This window comes from Equus asinus, chromosome 20 (genome assembly GCF_041296235.1).
Source record: "Equus asinus isolate D_3611 breed Donkey chromosome 20, EquAss-T2T_v2, whole genome shotgun sequence".
Classification (NCBI taxonomy): Eukaryota; Metazoa; Chordata; class Mammalia; order Perissodactyla; family Equidae; genus Equus; species Equus asinus.
The window spans coordinates 90,629,053-90,644,740 of record NC_091809.1 but is presented as its reverse complement, the minus strand read 5'-3'; the positions used below and the strand labels follow the sequence as shown (position 1 = coordinate 90,644,740).

The 15,688-nt window shown below is 36.8% G+C and overlaps 1 protein-coding gene across 6 annotated transcripts in view; it reads right to left on the bottom strand.

Moving 5' to 3' along the window:
* LOC123278917 (olfactory receptor 2AG2-like) overlaps positions 1–15,688 on the bottom strand; it is a 410,069-nt gene that overhangs the window by 63,065 nt on the left and 331,316 nt on the right. For 2 of the 6 annotated variants that reach the window (XR_011495864.1, XR_011495848.1), the window contains exons 1-2: positions 5,185–5,386; positions 5,042–5,068 (exon numbers count right to left, since the gene is read on the bottom strand). The exons of 3 other annotated variants lie outside the window; for them this stretch is intronic. The gene's annotated coding sequence lies outside the window, so the exon portion shown is untranslated. One more of the 6 variants, XR_011495854.1, reaches the window with a different exon arrangement.

The following is a 15,688-nucleotide window of genomic DNA, read 5'->3' as shown; positions in this document are numbered from 1 at the left end:
CAAGGATAGACCACATGTTGGGAAACAAGGCAAGCCTCAACAAATTTAAGAAAATTTAAATAATAACAAAAACCTTTTCAGATCACAATGCTATAAAGCTAGCAATTAATTATAAGAGAAAAGCTAAAAAGGAGACAAAGATGTGGAGAATAAACAACATGCTACTGAACAAGCAAAGGATCACTGAAGAAATTAAAGGAGAAATCCAAAAATATCTGGAGACAAATGAAAAAGATAACATACCATACCAACTCATATGAGATGCAGCAAAAGCCATATTAAGAGGGAAATTCATCACAATACAGGCACACCTTAACAAATAAGAAAAATCCCAAATAAGCAATTTCAAATTACACCAAATTGAATTAGAAAAAGAAGAACAAACAAAGCCCAAAGTCAGCAGAAGGAGTGAAATAATAAAAATCAGAGCACAAATAAATGCTATTGAAACACAAAAGGCAGTAGAAAGGATCAATGAAACAAATAGCTGGTTCTTTGATAAAATAATAAAATTGATAAAGCCCTAGCCAGACTTAGAAAGAAAAAAAGAGAGCAAGCTCAGACAAACAAAATCAGAAATGAAAGAGGAGAAAATGGACATGACAGAAATACAACAGATTATAAGAGAATACTATGAAAAACTAAATGCCAACAAAATAGATAATCTAGACGAAATGGATAAATTCTTAGATTCCTACAACCTCCCAAACCTGAATCAAGACGAAACAGACAATCTGAATACATCAATCACAAGGAAAGAGATTGAAACAGTAATCAAAAGTATCCCAAGTAATAAAACCCCAGGACCAGACAGCTTCCCTGGGGAATTCTACCAAACTTTCAGAAGGGATTTAATATCTATCCTTCTCAAGCTATTCCAAAAAATTAGGGAAGACGGAATGCCTCCTAACATATTCTACAAGGCCAACATCACTCTGATACCAAAGCCTGACAAGGACAACACAAAAAAGGAAAACTACAGGCCAATATCACTGATGAACATAGATGCAAAAATCGTCAACAAAATTTTGGCAACCCGAATTCAGCAATACATGAAAAGAATCATACATCATGATCAAGTGGGATTTATACCAGGGACACAGGGATGGTTCATCATCTGCAAATCAATCAACATGATACACCACATCAACAAAGAGAGGAATAAAAACCACATGATCATCTCACTAGATGCAGAGAAGGCATTTGACAAGATTCAGCAGCAATTTATGACAAAGACCCTTAACAAAATGGGGATAGAAGGAAATTACCTCAACATAGTAAAGGCCATATATGACAAACCCACAGCCAATATCACACTCAATGGGCAAAAACTGAACGCCATCCCCCTCAGAACAGGAACAAGACAAGGATGCCCACTATCACCACTCTTCTTCAACATAGTACTGGAGGGTTTGGTGAGAGCAATTAGGCAAGAGAAAGGAATAAAAGGAATCCAAATAGGGAGTGAAGAAGTGAAACTCTCGCTATTTGCAGACTACATGATCTTATACATAGAAAATCCCAAAGAATCCATTGGAAAACCATTAGAAATAATTAACAACTACAGTCAAGTTGCAGGGTACAAAATCAACTTACAAAAATTAGTTGCTTTTCTATACTCTAATAACAAACTTACAGAAAGAGAACTCAAGAATACAATTCCATTCACAATCACAACTAAAAGAATAAAGTACCTAGGAATAAATTTAACCAAGGAGGTAAGGGACTTATACAATGAAAACTATAAGACATTACTCAAAGAAATTCATAATAACACAAGGAGACAGAGATTTCATGCACATGGATTGGAAGAATAAACATAGTTAAAATGTCCATACTACCCAAAGCAATCTACAGATTCAATGCAATCTGAGTAACTGGCATTACTCAGAATGCCAATGACATTCTTCATGGAAATAGAGGAAAGAATACTAAAATTCATATGGGGGCAATCAAAGACCATCAATTGCTAAGGAAATCCTGAGAAAAAAGAACAACGCTGGAGGTATCACAATCCCTGACTTCAACATGTACTACAAAGCCATAGTGATCAAAATGGCATGGTACTGGTACAAAATCAGGTACACAGATCAATGGAACAGAACTGAAAGCCCGGAAATAAAACCGCACATCCACGGACAGCTAATCTTCAACAAAGGTGCCAAAAATATGCAATGGAGAAAACACAGTCTCTTCAATAAATGATGTTGGGAAAACTGGAGAGCCCCATGCAAAAGAATGAAAGTAGACTATTATCTCATGTCATGCACACAAATAAACTCAAAATGGACCAATGACTTGAAGATAAGTCCTGAAACCATAAAACTCCTGGAAGATAATATAGGTGGTACACTCTTTGACATTGAACTTAAAGGCATCTTTTCAAATACCATGTCTTCTCAGATAAGGGAAACAAAAGAAAAAATAAACAAGTGGGACTTCATCAGACTGAAGAGCTTCTGCAAGCCAAGGAAACCAGAACCAAAACAAAGAGACAACCCACCAATTGGGAGAAAATATTCGCAAATCATATATCTGACAAGGGGTTAATCTCCATAATACATAAGGAACTCACACAACTGAACAATAAAAAAACAAACAACTCCATCAAAAAATGGGCAGAGGATATGAACAGACATTTTTCCAAAAAAGAGATACTGATGGCCAATAAACATGTGAAAAGATGTTCAACATTACTAATCATCAGGGAAATACAAATCAAAACTACACTAAGATACCACCTTATGCCTGTTAAAATGGCTATAATCACTAAGACTAAAAATAACAAATGTTGGAGAGGGTGTGGAGAAAAGAGAACCCTCATACACCGCTGGTGGCAATGCAAACTGGTGCAGCCATCATGGAAAACAGTGTGGAGATTCCTCAAAAAACTAAAAATAGAACTACCATATGACCTAACTATCCCACTACTGAGTATCTACCCAAACAATTTGAAATCAATAATCCAAAGTAACATATGTATCCCTATGTTCATTGCAGCACTATTTACAATAGCCAAGACATGGAAACAATTCAAGTGCCTACAGACAGATGACTGGATAAAGATGTGTTTTATAAAGATATATACAGACACACAAAGTGGAATACTACTCAGCCATAAAAAAGACAAATTCATCCCATTTGCAACAACATGGAAGGACCTGGAGGGAACTAAGCTAAGCGAAATAAGCCAGACTGGGAAAGACAAACACCATGTGATTTCACCATATATGGAATATAAACAAATACATGGACAAAGAAAACAGTTCAGTGGTTACTGGGGGAAGAGGGGTGAGGGTGGGGACAGGGAGTGAAGGGGAGCATTTATGTGGTGACAGTCAAGAAATAATGTACAACTGAAATCTCACATTGATGCAAACTATTATGAAGTCAATAAAAAAATTAAAATAAGAGAAATAGGAAAGAAAGCTCACAGGCTGTATGTTAAAAACAAAACAAAACCAAGGAAACATAAAAAAAAAATGTAGAAATAACAACAAGAATATCCACTGTAACAATAAATGTACTGGGTAAAAATTTAAACTGTATAAAAACTCAAGAGACATCCAAAACAAATTCCAGAGTTGCAAGTAAAGGGATGATCAAAAAAATAACTAGCAAATGTAAACAAGAATAAAATATACAAGGATATATTGAATTAAAATATACAGTGAATTCAAAGCACAAATGCATTAAATTAGACAAAGTGAGAACTTTAAATGATTTAAGGTACAACTCATAATGAAATATGACTGTTATTAAATGTACCAAATAACATAATTGAAATATATTTATAGCAAAACAATGATATAACAGAAATGGAAGAGTAAGGCAAATTTCTCAGTCCTTAACAGAAAAAGTAAACTAAGTAATAATATAGCAGAAATGAATAATATGCTTAATCTGCTAAATAAAACAAGAGATTGTAGTTTTCCATTCAAGTATTTATGAGACTGCTTACAAAAAGCTGCTATGTATTAGGCTACCAAAAAACTTCTCAATAAATAAAAAGTAAATATGAGTGGCACAGACCACATTACCAGAATGAAAACCAGAAATTAACACCAAATACCGAAAAAAGTTTCAACCACTTTGTAGTTTAAAATTTTGCTTCTAAAAAAACTACTCAGATAAAAGGATAAAAGTCCAACTGTAAAATATCTAAAAATTAAAAACGATAAAAACACTGCACATCAAAATCTACAGAGCACAGCTTAAGCTCGACAATGGCAAAGCCTTACATACAGCATTTAACAAGAATGACATGAATTAAACATTCAACACAGAAAGTCAGGGGAAAAAAGAAACAAAATATACTACGGATTTATATGTTAAAACGTAAGTTAATAAATTATTCAATATAAATAATCATACAGCTGGGAGGACAGGTAGACATGTTCAGGACGATATGCTTGCATTTAAGATTTCAAAGGAGGAACTGTTTGCACCATATAAAGTCCGAGAAGCATGGCCGTGACGCGAGTAGCTTAAGCGGTCTGCAAGTGATTAATACTGGAATAAAGTCAAGAACTGTTAAGTCTAAACTCTAAAATACTGAAAAGACGCCTTTGAGGACGATGGTGGGACTCAGGATGAAGAGTTAAAACGCTGAGCCTGCGCCACCGGAAGGGCGGGATTAGGAACACGCAGGTGACAGGAATCTGGAGCATTAGATTAACCAGGCGACACAAATTCCAAGGATTTTGCAGCGTCAAGGAACTTGAACAGGCGGGAAAGGGTAATACCTGTCTGTGAATACGGCTGCTTTTAACCGAATAGGTCATAGGTAGGGCAGCAGCCTGAGGTAAGGAGAGCCTTTCCAGATTAGCTCAGAAAAAGAGGAGCAGAAAGCAGTTTGCAAATAACTGTCTGAAATAAGAACCACGCCTGGAGGTTTTAACGTTTTGGGGGAATGGCCAGGAATGACTGAGAAAGCCAGTTAGAATTAACTTTTCTAGATTTTCTTTTCCAGTCGCACCTGGTATTTTCATGAGCAATCAACACCAGTCATTCCACAACCGGCTCATCATGATCTACTTACCAGGTTCAGCGCGTGGAGACTGCTCCCCTTACAGAAAGGAAGAAGGGACAGCAGCGAAGTTAAATTCCTGGTTTACCAGGTCTGGATCCAGGACCCAGCCGCCCTGTATCCCACTCCTAACCCCCTTCTCTCTGCTCTCTTACCCACTAACTTCCCGCCGCAGCCCTCGCCTCCATCCCTCCGTCAGCTCGGGCCCTCCTCTAGCTTCTCCCGCAGACACTGCCGAGCGCAGCGTTGGAATCCGGGTAACTGCGAACAAGCCGAGAAGCGCCTGTTCCGCGCGGACGCCCTCAAGCGGGATTCCCTATTCCACGCAGCCGCGTCCTCACCGCCCGCCTGACGCGGGTGATACCTGCCAGCAGGGCTCCGTTCAGTCACGCCCAGGCGCCAGTTCAGACACGGGCGCGGAAGTCGCCATCCTGGCAGGTGAAGGGAGCTGGCGCTGGCAATCACGCCAGAACTAAGAAACGCTGGCCACACCTGGCCCTTAACCTTCGCTGCGGTCTCGGTGCCTCATGAAAGCCAAGGCGCATTCTGGCGCGCTCCCGCGCAGGCGTGCCAGCCGTGGAAGGAGCCCCCAGAAGCTCCCGCGGCCGGTGTCTGTCAAGCAGATATCAGAGGGTGTGCTTTTCCCAGTCCCGCCCCTTTCCCCAGGCCCCACCACTCCGAAGACTTGCCCCCCCAGACCCTGGGCTCCCCGTGCATGGATGCTGACCCTGCTCGGGGTCAGCCAAAAAGGGGGCGTCAAACTTTGTTGCTTCCTCAATCCCATCGAATAAAACTGGCCAAAACCTTTCTTACCTTCTTTTAGTCCACCACTCCACCCTCCTAGCCCCTTTCCCCGCTCCCCGCCATTTGCTTGGGACCAAAAACAGTGACATAATTTCGACAAGATATCATCTTGTGTGTAACATGGTTTAACCTGTTTTTCACTCATTTAGTGACTCAATGATTCATTCAGTTTTACATCAAGGTAAAGATCTTGCAGAAGATCATGAGTTCAGTGTTCACTTGTTGAGTATGAGATACTTTGTGACATTCAGGAAGCGTTGTCAGGGAGTTAGATATAGGCATCTGGAGCTTAGAGGTGTCTGGGGCTAGACATGTACAATTTGTCTCAATTCTGGGTAGATGGTAATTGATGTTATGAGTGGAGATGAGATTGCAGAGAGAGAAAGCAGAGTCAAAGGTGAGGATCTAGGATTAAGTACCAGAGGAAGAACCTACACTGGTCGTGAGCTTCAAATCTAGGCCACGAGTTGACCAGGTAAAACAAGAGTTTTTGGGGGATTTTTTACCTGGGAACTAGGATTTTTTTTTTTTTTTTTTTGCTAACTTCCTCTGCACTCAGTACTATCATAAGCAAATTATAACTATCATCTCACTTGATCATCAACACAACGCTATAAGGGGATTTTCATCCCCAAATTCATTGAAACTAAAAGATGGCAAAGCTAACTTTCAAGCTCAGATCACTTCATAGTTTTCCCATCGCTTCTCACTCAATGCTTCAAGATTTAGAGGACCATAGTATGATATGTCAGAAGTGTGGAATGGTATTTTCCAAGATTGGTGCCACGAATTGTTTGTGATGGGGCTGGCCTTTATAAAAGTCATATTTAACTAACTAGGCAAAGATAAAAATTTAACTTGAAAATATTGCCAGTAAACAGGCTCAGACATGATCTACAGCCAAATAAGAGTGCAGGGAAATGGAAAAGGCACAGAGTAGGAGGGAGAATGACCAGCCTTCCTAACATACCGCTCATAGATGTGAAGTTTCTGATCATGTGTCTTCAAAGGTCTGCTGAAGTCTGGACACCGCTCCCTAATTGAATAAGGGTCATTTTCAGGTTGCGGTCATCTCACTGAAGTTCTGGCTATTTTTATGACACAACATCACAGTTTTCTCTCAATGTATGACTTTCAATGTAAGTGTAAAAGACTCTGAAGCCACCTGGGACTAGATCGTTAAGATGCATAGAATTGTTTGCGGCAAACTCCATTCCTTTCTGTCATCATCAAATCTGGCTCTTCTGAATTAGAGCCTGTCTGTGTTTTTTTAAGAAAAAATACAGAGAAAGCTTGATCTGACTTAAGCCAACACGTTTCCTAGATCACTTATATATGCATTAAGCAAATTTTTGAGAATCTACTATGTGGCAGATACTGTACTAGGCATTGGGAATATGCTAAGTAAACACAGTCATATGAGGACTGTCTTAACACCCAACAGAAGCATTCACTGGGATGAAATATTGTATCTTTTCACTCAGCCTTCTGTGTTCTACACGTTATCAGAATACTGTGTTGTATAGATTCTGAGTTATACTTGACAGTAGGTCAAATTGTAGGTAATCAAGACATTAGGAGGTGATTTGGTTTCATGGGCCATGTGTAACGAACATTTGTCAATTTTTGGCTTCTGATCATGTGAATACCCTTTCTGTGTTGATAGCATTCCATGAACCTTGGGGGAAGTTAGAGTCTCTCTCCCTCCATGGAAGCTAAATACACCTGAAATTCACTTTCTTTTTCTCCATTGCGGCTAGGGCACAGCAGGTAATTTGGACTCAATCAATTAGATACACCCAGTCTAGACTGAATTAAGAGCTGGTGATATAAAAAAGCAAGGATGACAAAGAGTTTCTTTTATTTTCTTTTTAAAAAACAGACTTTTAAAAACAACTTTATAATTACAAGAAGTTGAGAAGATAGTACAACAACTTCCCATATACCCCACATAGTTTTCCATATTATTGACATTTTACATTATTATGGTACATTTCTTACAACTAAGGAAATAACATTGCTACCTTATCATTAACTAAAGGCCATACTTTATCCAGGTTTCCCAGTTTTATTTCTTTGTTTTTTACCTTCTGTCCTTTCTGATCCAGGATCTCATCCAGGATACCACATTACACTTAGTTGTCATGTCTCCATAGGTTCCTCTTGGTCCTGACAGTTTCTCAGACTTTGTTTTTGATGACCTTGACAGTTTTAAGAAGTACTTGTCAAGTATTTTGTGGGATGCCTGTTTGTTGGAATTTGTCTGATATTTTTCTCATGATTAGACTGGGGTTTTAAGTTTGGGGGAAGAAGTTGACAGAGACAAAGTGCCATTTTCATCACCTTTTATCAAAGGTACATACTATCTACATGACTTATCACTAGTAATGTTAACATTGATCACTTGACTGACATGATGTTTGCAGACAATTTCTTTTTCTGTTTTTCTGTCAGTGGCAGAGGAAGCAGCAACACCCCAATTTCTAGACTCAGCAGCTCCAGCAGCAGGACCTGAGCTGATGGTGATGGCAATGTAAATTGCACCATCTAGTGCTAAATGGCAGTGATGTCCTCATCAGACTCATGATTTTGGCCTGTGATTCTGGCTGCAGGACCAGAATTGCCGTTATTTCTATACTTTCTCTATTAACTTAAATCATTCATAGTCAGTTTCTGTTACTTGCACCTAAGAACCCTGGTCAGTACAACATCTTTATGATTTTTGGGTGTGTGTACTAAATAGTTTTTCTTTGGAAACTTTCTGGTCCTTTATTTCCCCTCTCTCCATAGCATGAGAGGTGATTGATAGTTTCAAGCAGTCAGCTTTTTATTGGTAATGTGAAAAAGGCCCGCTGGCATCTGTTTTGATGGAATGAATGGGAACATGATTCTCTCAGCATTTCAGTTATCCATTGCTGCATAGAAAACCATCTCAAAACTTAGTGCCTTAAAACAGCAACCGTTTGATTTTGCTCTGGATTCTATGGGTTCAGAATTTGAAGAGTGGGTATGCAATTACCTGTAATGGCAATATTTAAGATATGACCATGGGAGTGAGTGGTAGAGATAATGGGGCAAGGAAAATCAAGGAATTCTGAGAATGCAGAATATTTGAATATTTCATTCTATATGAAAATTAAAATAACGAAGATCTATAACAGCAGCAGAGTGTTGAGGAGAGTGGCGGTGAGCCAGGGATTAAAGTCTCAAGGAAACGCGGGTAGTGACATAGGAACCTAAAATAAAATTAAATAAAAAGGTCACAGTCCCACCCTCCCAGCCACACCTTATTTCTTCCTTCTGCCTCATGGTGAAACTTCTGCAAATTAATGCCTACACTTTGTGTTTCCGTTTTCTTATTTTCCCACCCATTACTGAAATAGATCTTGTCCTGATCATCACTGTCAGCCAGGTCACCAACTTCAACTATTAATTTTCTGTCCTTATCTATATCACTTCAACTAGCATATGTTGTTTGAAAGAGGGTTTTTCTCTGATCATCACACCCCAGATTAGTTTGTCTATTGTAATGCAGCTCCAGTAATTTTAAAAGGATTATCACAAGTGCAAAAATGTGTATTAAAACACAATACGTGTCTGTCATTGCTCTGGGAGTACTGGATACACCTAGAGTTGGATAAGATAAAATGAAATGAGTTCAGTAAGTGGTTTTAAAATGAACACATGGAAGCATGAATGAAAGAAATAAGAAATTTAGCTACCAGATATGTCTTCACTGAGAATGTCTTCTACTGCAGAGTCAATTTGAAATCTGTTGTTCCTGGACCCACGTTCATGGTAACTGTAGAGTGGTTACCGTGGAATCCCCTTTAAATGTGTGATTAATTCAAAGTTTGGGTAAAAGAAGGAAGTGGCTGTCAGCCACTTTATTTGGCCTAATGGTTTATGAGAACCTGGAGTAGATTCTGGAATTGACCATTCTGGAGAAGATGAGTCACAGTGAGGTGTGGCATAGAGGCACCTAAGCTTATGGAGGGGTCAGCCTTGGATTGGTAAACTCCAGTTTCTAAAATTCTAAATTCTCTTTTGCTTTCTGAAGAGATGTTCATTGGGTAAATCAGGCTCATTCAAAGGAGGATGACTAGAATGAATATAGGGTACCAAAGGATGTTAGATAAAGGAATTGCAAGGGAACAGATGGGTGGTTTACTGTAAGAATTGTGTTTGGGAAAATACAGAAACTGACTTCAGTGAGTTGTGATATAGAAAGGTGACAAAAATTGTTCTAGGAGTAAACTAGGAAAAGTGAGTTCAAGATACAGGAAATACATTTTGAATTACAATGAGGAACATCTTTCTTATAGTAAAAGCTATCTACATGAGAAAGAGAAAAATCCAAGAGAGTAGTGAGCTATATCATTCTTGTTTAGGCAAATTCTGGACAATCACGCAATAGAAATATTATGGGATGGTTTAAGCCTCAGACATATGGTTGGATTAGATGACTGTTGAATTCTTTTTTTACTCAGATAGTCTATGCTTATATGAAATCTGGAGTGATGATATAAAAACCTTTTTCCGTAGCTTTCAGGAGAGAACATGATGAACTAGGAAGTATTATTGCCTCTGGTACCTTTCTACAAGTTTAAATGCTCTGGGCCGCAAACAATCCCAGTATTAAAGACTCTTCCAGATATGTTGATTAATCAGAGCCTATTCTTAGGTTTGTATGACTGAGACGTCTAAACTTGAAATGTTTTTGATCTTAGAATCATGCATGCAACTCATATTAGACATTATATCAGGACAATCTAGTTTAAACCTCCTAGATTTAATTTTGATCATGCTTAAAACGTGTCCATGTTAGTTAAGTTAACCACAAACTCCTTCAAAATAGCACTTGACACTTTCCATAATCAGGATATAACCTAACTTTTCATCTTTTTGTTTCTTCCCTATTTTCTAGCTTAGAGTGGAATACTCAGTTTTTAGAACACATCCTTAAATTGTCTCCTTCTTCCTGAAATGATTTAATTCATAACTGCCTATTGAAATTCTGCTCCTCTTTTAAGAATGTTACCATAGCTCTAAAAGTCAGACCCAGAGATCACTGTCTCTGAGAAAAGGGCTTTCTTCCAACTAGTTCCTAAGAGCTCCTTTGACATCCTTGTTTCTAAGTCTATAAATTACGGGGTTCAACATTGGAGTCACCACTGTATAGAACACAGATATCATCTTATCTTGCTCTTTTGTAGTCTTGAAATTTCACAAGATTGTAAACTATCATAAACTCAATAAAAATTAACAAAAAAAGAGATTAACAACAATAACTGATAATAAAATACAACAATTATAACAGTTAAAAAAAAGACTTAAGTATTCATATGCTTTGACCCAGTTTTCAGTAGTATGGGGGAGGGAGAAACCCCTTTTTAATAATTCTTTCTTCCCCAGGAGGAGTGAAAATCTGATTTGTAACACTCTGGGATATTGATTGGCCCATGTTTACTACTGTAATTGAAATATTGAAAATATTACTGATCAATGGTTAATATCTCAAATATATAAGGAACTCATACAACTCAAAGACAAAACAGCAAATAACCCAATTAAAAAGTGAGCAAAGGAACCGACTAAACATTTTTCTAAAGAAGATATATGAATGGCCAATAGGTATATGAAAAGGTGCTCAACATCACTAATCATCGTGGAAATGCAAGCCAAAAGCACCATGAGATATCACCTCACATGTATTGGGAAAGATGTTATATATAAAAACAAAAGATAGCAAGTGTTGGTGAGGATATGGAGAAAAGGGAACCTTTGTGCACTATTGGTGGGAAGGTAAATTGGTACAGTCACTATGGAAAACAGTAGGGAGTTTCCTCAAAAAATTAAAAATAGAACTAACATATGATCTAGAAATCCCGTTTCTGGGTATATTTCCAAAGGAGTTGAAATTGAGATCTGTACTCCCATATTTACTGTAGCATTATTCACAATAGTCAGGACATGGAAGCAATCTAAAAATCTATCAACATAAGAATGGATAAAGCAAATGTTGAATATACATACAATGAAATTTATTCAGCCTTAAAAAAGAAAGAAATCCTGCCATTTGGGAGAATGTGGATGAACCTGGAGGACAACATACTAAGTGAAACAAGCTAGACACAGAAGGGGAAACACTACATGATATCTCTTATACGAGGAATCTAAAATAGTCAAACTCATGGAAGCAGAGAGTGGTGTGGTGGTTCCCAGGGTCTGAGACAAGGAAGAAATGGGGAGATATTCGAGGGTACTAAATTTTATTTATGCAATATGAATAAGTCCTAAAGATGTACTGCACGACATTGCCCCTATAGTTAACAATACAGCATTTTATACTTAAAATTTTGCTAGTAAGTTAGATCTTAAGTTAAGCAGTCTTATCATATACACACACAAAAAGATGATAAGAAATAAGATGGAGAGAGGAAACTTTTATAAGTGATGGATATGTATATGGCATAGATTTATACTTATGCCCAAACTCACCAAGTTGTGTACAATAAGTATGAAAAAATTTTTGTATGTCAATCATTCCTCAATAAAGTGGTTTTAAAAATGAAAATAATTTAAGTAGCCAACATTAGAGCATTAGGTAAATTATATATTATGGAATACTATACTGTGCAATCATTTAAATGATGTTTCTGAAGTGATTTAGCTGACATTGAAAATACTTTTTATGTAGCTTTAATTGAAAAATACAAGACAAAATTTTATACATGGTGTGTTTTCAAATAAATGTAACTGGAATAGTTCATGGGGGTATGATATGAGCACAATATCAATAATAAATGTACACAACATCTATTTCTCTGGCTGTAAGTAGAGGTACCAAAATTAATAAAACATTCTCTCTATTCAAAGATCCACTTCTCTCCCACAATTATTTTTGAAATTCCAGAGGGAATAACTTACCTGTTCTCAGCACTTTCAGCCCCAAAGTAATGTCTATCATTTACTCTTTCCCCTTGTCTTGTTGTCTAGGCATTATCTGAACACTACTATTTCCTCTGAGTCTACAAATACTGATTATTAAATCACTAGTAATCATAATGCAAATCATCTTCCATTGGTACCTACCAGAAGTGGTTTTGCTAATGCCTTAGGAACCAATGCTAATATATGTTTTCAAAATGCACAGAAAACTCAGAAAGAACAACATTTCTAAAATGTTGATAGTAATTGACTCTGGGTACTGGAATTATGCATGGGTTATTTTTCTTTTCTAATGTTTTGGTGCTTTAAAGTTGTTCTTTGAAAGGCCGTATATTGCCAATATGGGAATAGCATAAAACTGGGAAAATCTAAACAGCTCTTAATTGAGGGTAACAAAATTTGGAACAGCCATTTTCAGACATTGGACAATAGTCAGCTCAGAAAGTAATCCTATATTTTAATGAAACAAAAAAGGTGAGCCCCATGATCACATTAGCTTTATGCCTGGAAATCACCCTCAGGATTGTGGTCCACAGAACTGGAGCCTAAGCAGAGCATGATGGCCTTGTCGAGCTGAGGAGACAGAGATCCAACATGGATCGTGCAAAAGCATCTGAAATTCATGAAAGAGAGTATCAGAAAGGAAGTAGCTACACAGTAAGGGGGCTCCAGAAATCTGTCCAAGTTTTGGCTGAATACTAAGCTGTGCATGCACAGGATAAGACTACTATGCACAGGATAAGCAACTATTAGGCAGCTCAGGTAAAGCTGCAAGATTTTGGAATTCCAGCCAGCCAGAACGGAGAAGCTTCATTGAAAACTCTTAAGTTGCTACCTGAGAGGACAGGTCTTAGGAGCAAGGCTGTGATGAATTAAGGGTGCATACTGCAACACACAGAATAACCACTAACATATAAAACAAGAGTAATAGCTAAAAATCAAATAGAAAATATAAACTGGAATAATAAAAAAATTCAATTAAAAAGAAGGCAAGAAAGATGAAAAGAACAAAGAGTGGACGAGAAAAATAGCAAATAACAAGATGTTAGTCTTAAACCCGATCATATCCATAATTACATGAAAAATAAATAGATGAAACATTCTAATGAAAAGGCAGAGATTGTCAATTGGCCAAAAAAAAGAAGACCTAAAAACATTTTGTCTACAAAAGATACATTTGAAATATAAAACCACAGTTGAGTGAAAGTAAAAGGATGGAAAAAATATACCATGCAAACACTCGTCATAAGAAAACTGGAATGACTGTACCAATATCAGACAAAGTAAACTTCAATATAAAGAGTATTGCCGGAAATCAGGAGAGATGTTTCATGATGTTAAAAGTGTCATTCATCACAAAGACAAAACAGTACTCAATATGAATACACGTAGTAACAGACCTTCAAAGGACAGAAAGAAAAGCCGACAGAAATAAAAAAATAATTAGAAAAATTCACAGATATAGTTGGAGATTTCAATACTTCTCCTGATAGAACAGAGACAATCAGTGGGATATAGATGACTTGAAGGACACTAACAACCAACTGGACCTAATGGACATTTATAGAACACTCCACCTGCCAAGCACAGCATGTATGTTCTTTTCCAATGTAAAGGGAACATTTACTAATGACAGACTATGTATGCCAGGCAATATGCCAACCATCAATAACACAGGATTGAAATCATATAGAACACATTCTCTGACCTGAACAGAGTTAAATTACAAATCGCTACTAACCAAAAGATATCTGGAAAATCCTGAAGTATTTGGAAATGACCACACTTCAGAATAGTTCACGGATCAAAGAGGAAATCAAGTGAAATTGTAAAATATTTTAAATTGAATGATAATGAAAATGACATATTAACAAATTGAAATTATTTTGAACTTTCAAAGAATGGTAATTACTATTTCATTTACCTGGTTCACAGAGAAAAAAGAAAAAGTCAGTTAATTTTTAGGAAGTTGGCATAAAACCAATCTGATGAGATAGATACAAAGTCTAAATAAAATAAAAACATAGGTTACAACAGTATGCCAAAAGAACAAAGCATCCTGATCAAGTGAATTCTTGCCAAGAATGCTCAGATAGATCAATATTAGTAAATTTTTTAAAAGAATTCTTCATATTAACAGGTCCATATTCATATTAACAGGTCCAGCTTCATATTAACAGGTCCAGCTTCATATTAACAGGTATGCCAAAAGAACAAAGCATCCTGATCAAGTGAATTCTTGCCAAGAATGCTCAGATAGATCAATGTTAGTAAATTTTTTAAAAGAATTCTTCATATTAACAGGTCAAAATGGGAAAAAAATAATCTCAGTAGATGCCGCAAAAGACATTTGATAAAGCTCATCTTTCATTCCTGATAAGCACTTTTAGTAAAATAGGAACTTAGGTATACTTCCTTTTAGGAGGAATTTGAATATACTTCTGTCTTGATAGCATATATTATTTGAAATCAAAAGCTAGCGTCATGCTTCAGAGTGATATATTGGAAACATTTGCATTAAATTCTGGGTTAGAAAAAATGTGTGTTTGCAAAGAGTTAGTTAATGCAATCAAAGTTAGAAATAGAAACTAGAAAGGAGAGGTATAATTATTGAAAAGAAAAAGGCAAATTTATCATTATTTGTAGATGATTTTACTTTCTGTTTGGAAATCTCAGTAAAATGTACTGAAAACAGATTAGAAATGATGAGAAATCTGTAAACAAACTAGTTTTCTATACATTTTTTCTTATATATTAATGAGAACTAATTACATAATTAATTAAAAGTAGATACAATTCATAAAAGCAACCTCTACCAAATATTTGTTTGAATTTAACAGAATATGTTCAGAACCAATATAGGATAAAAATCATTTATACTCTAGTGAGGAACGTAGAAGTCAA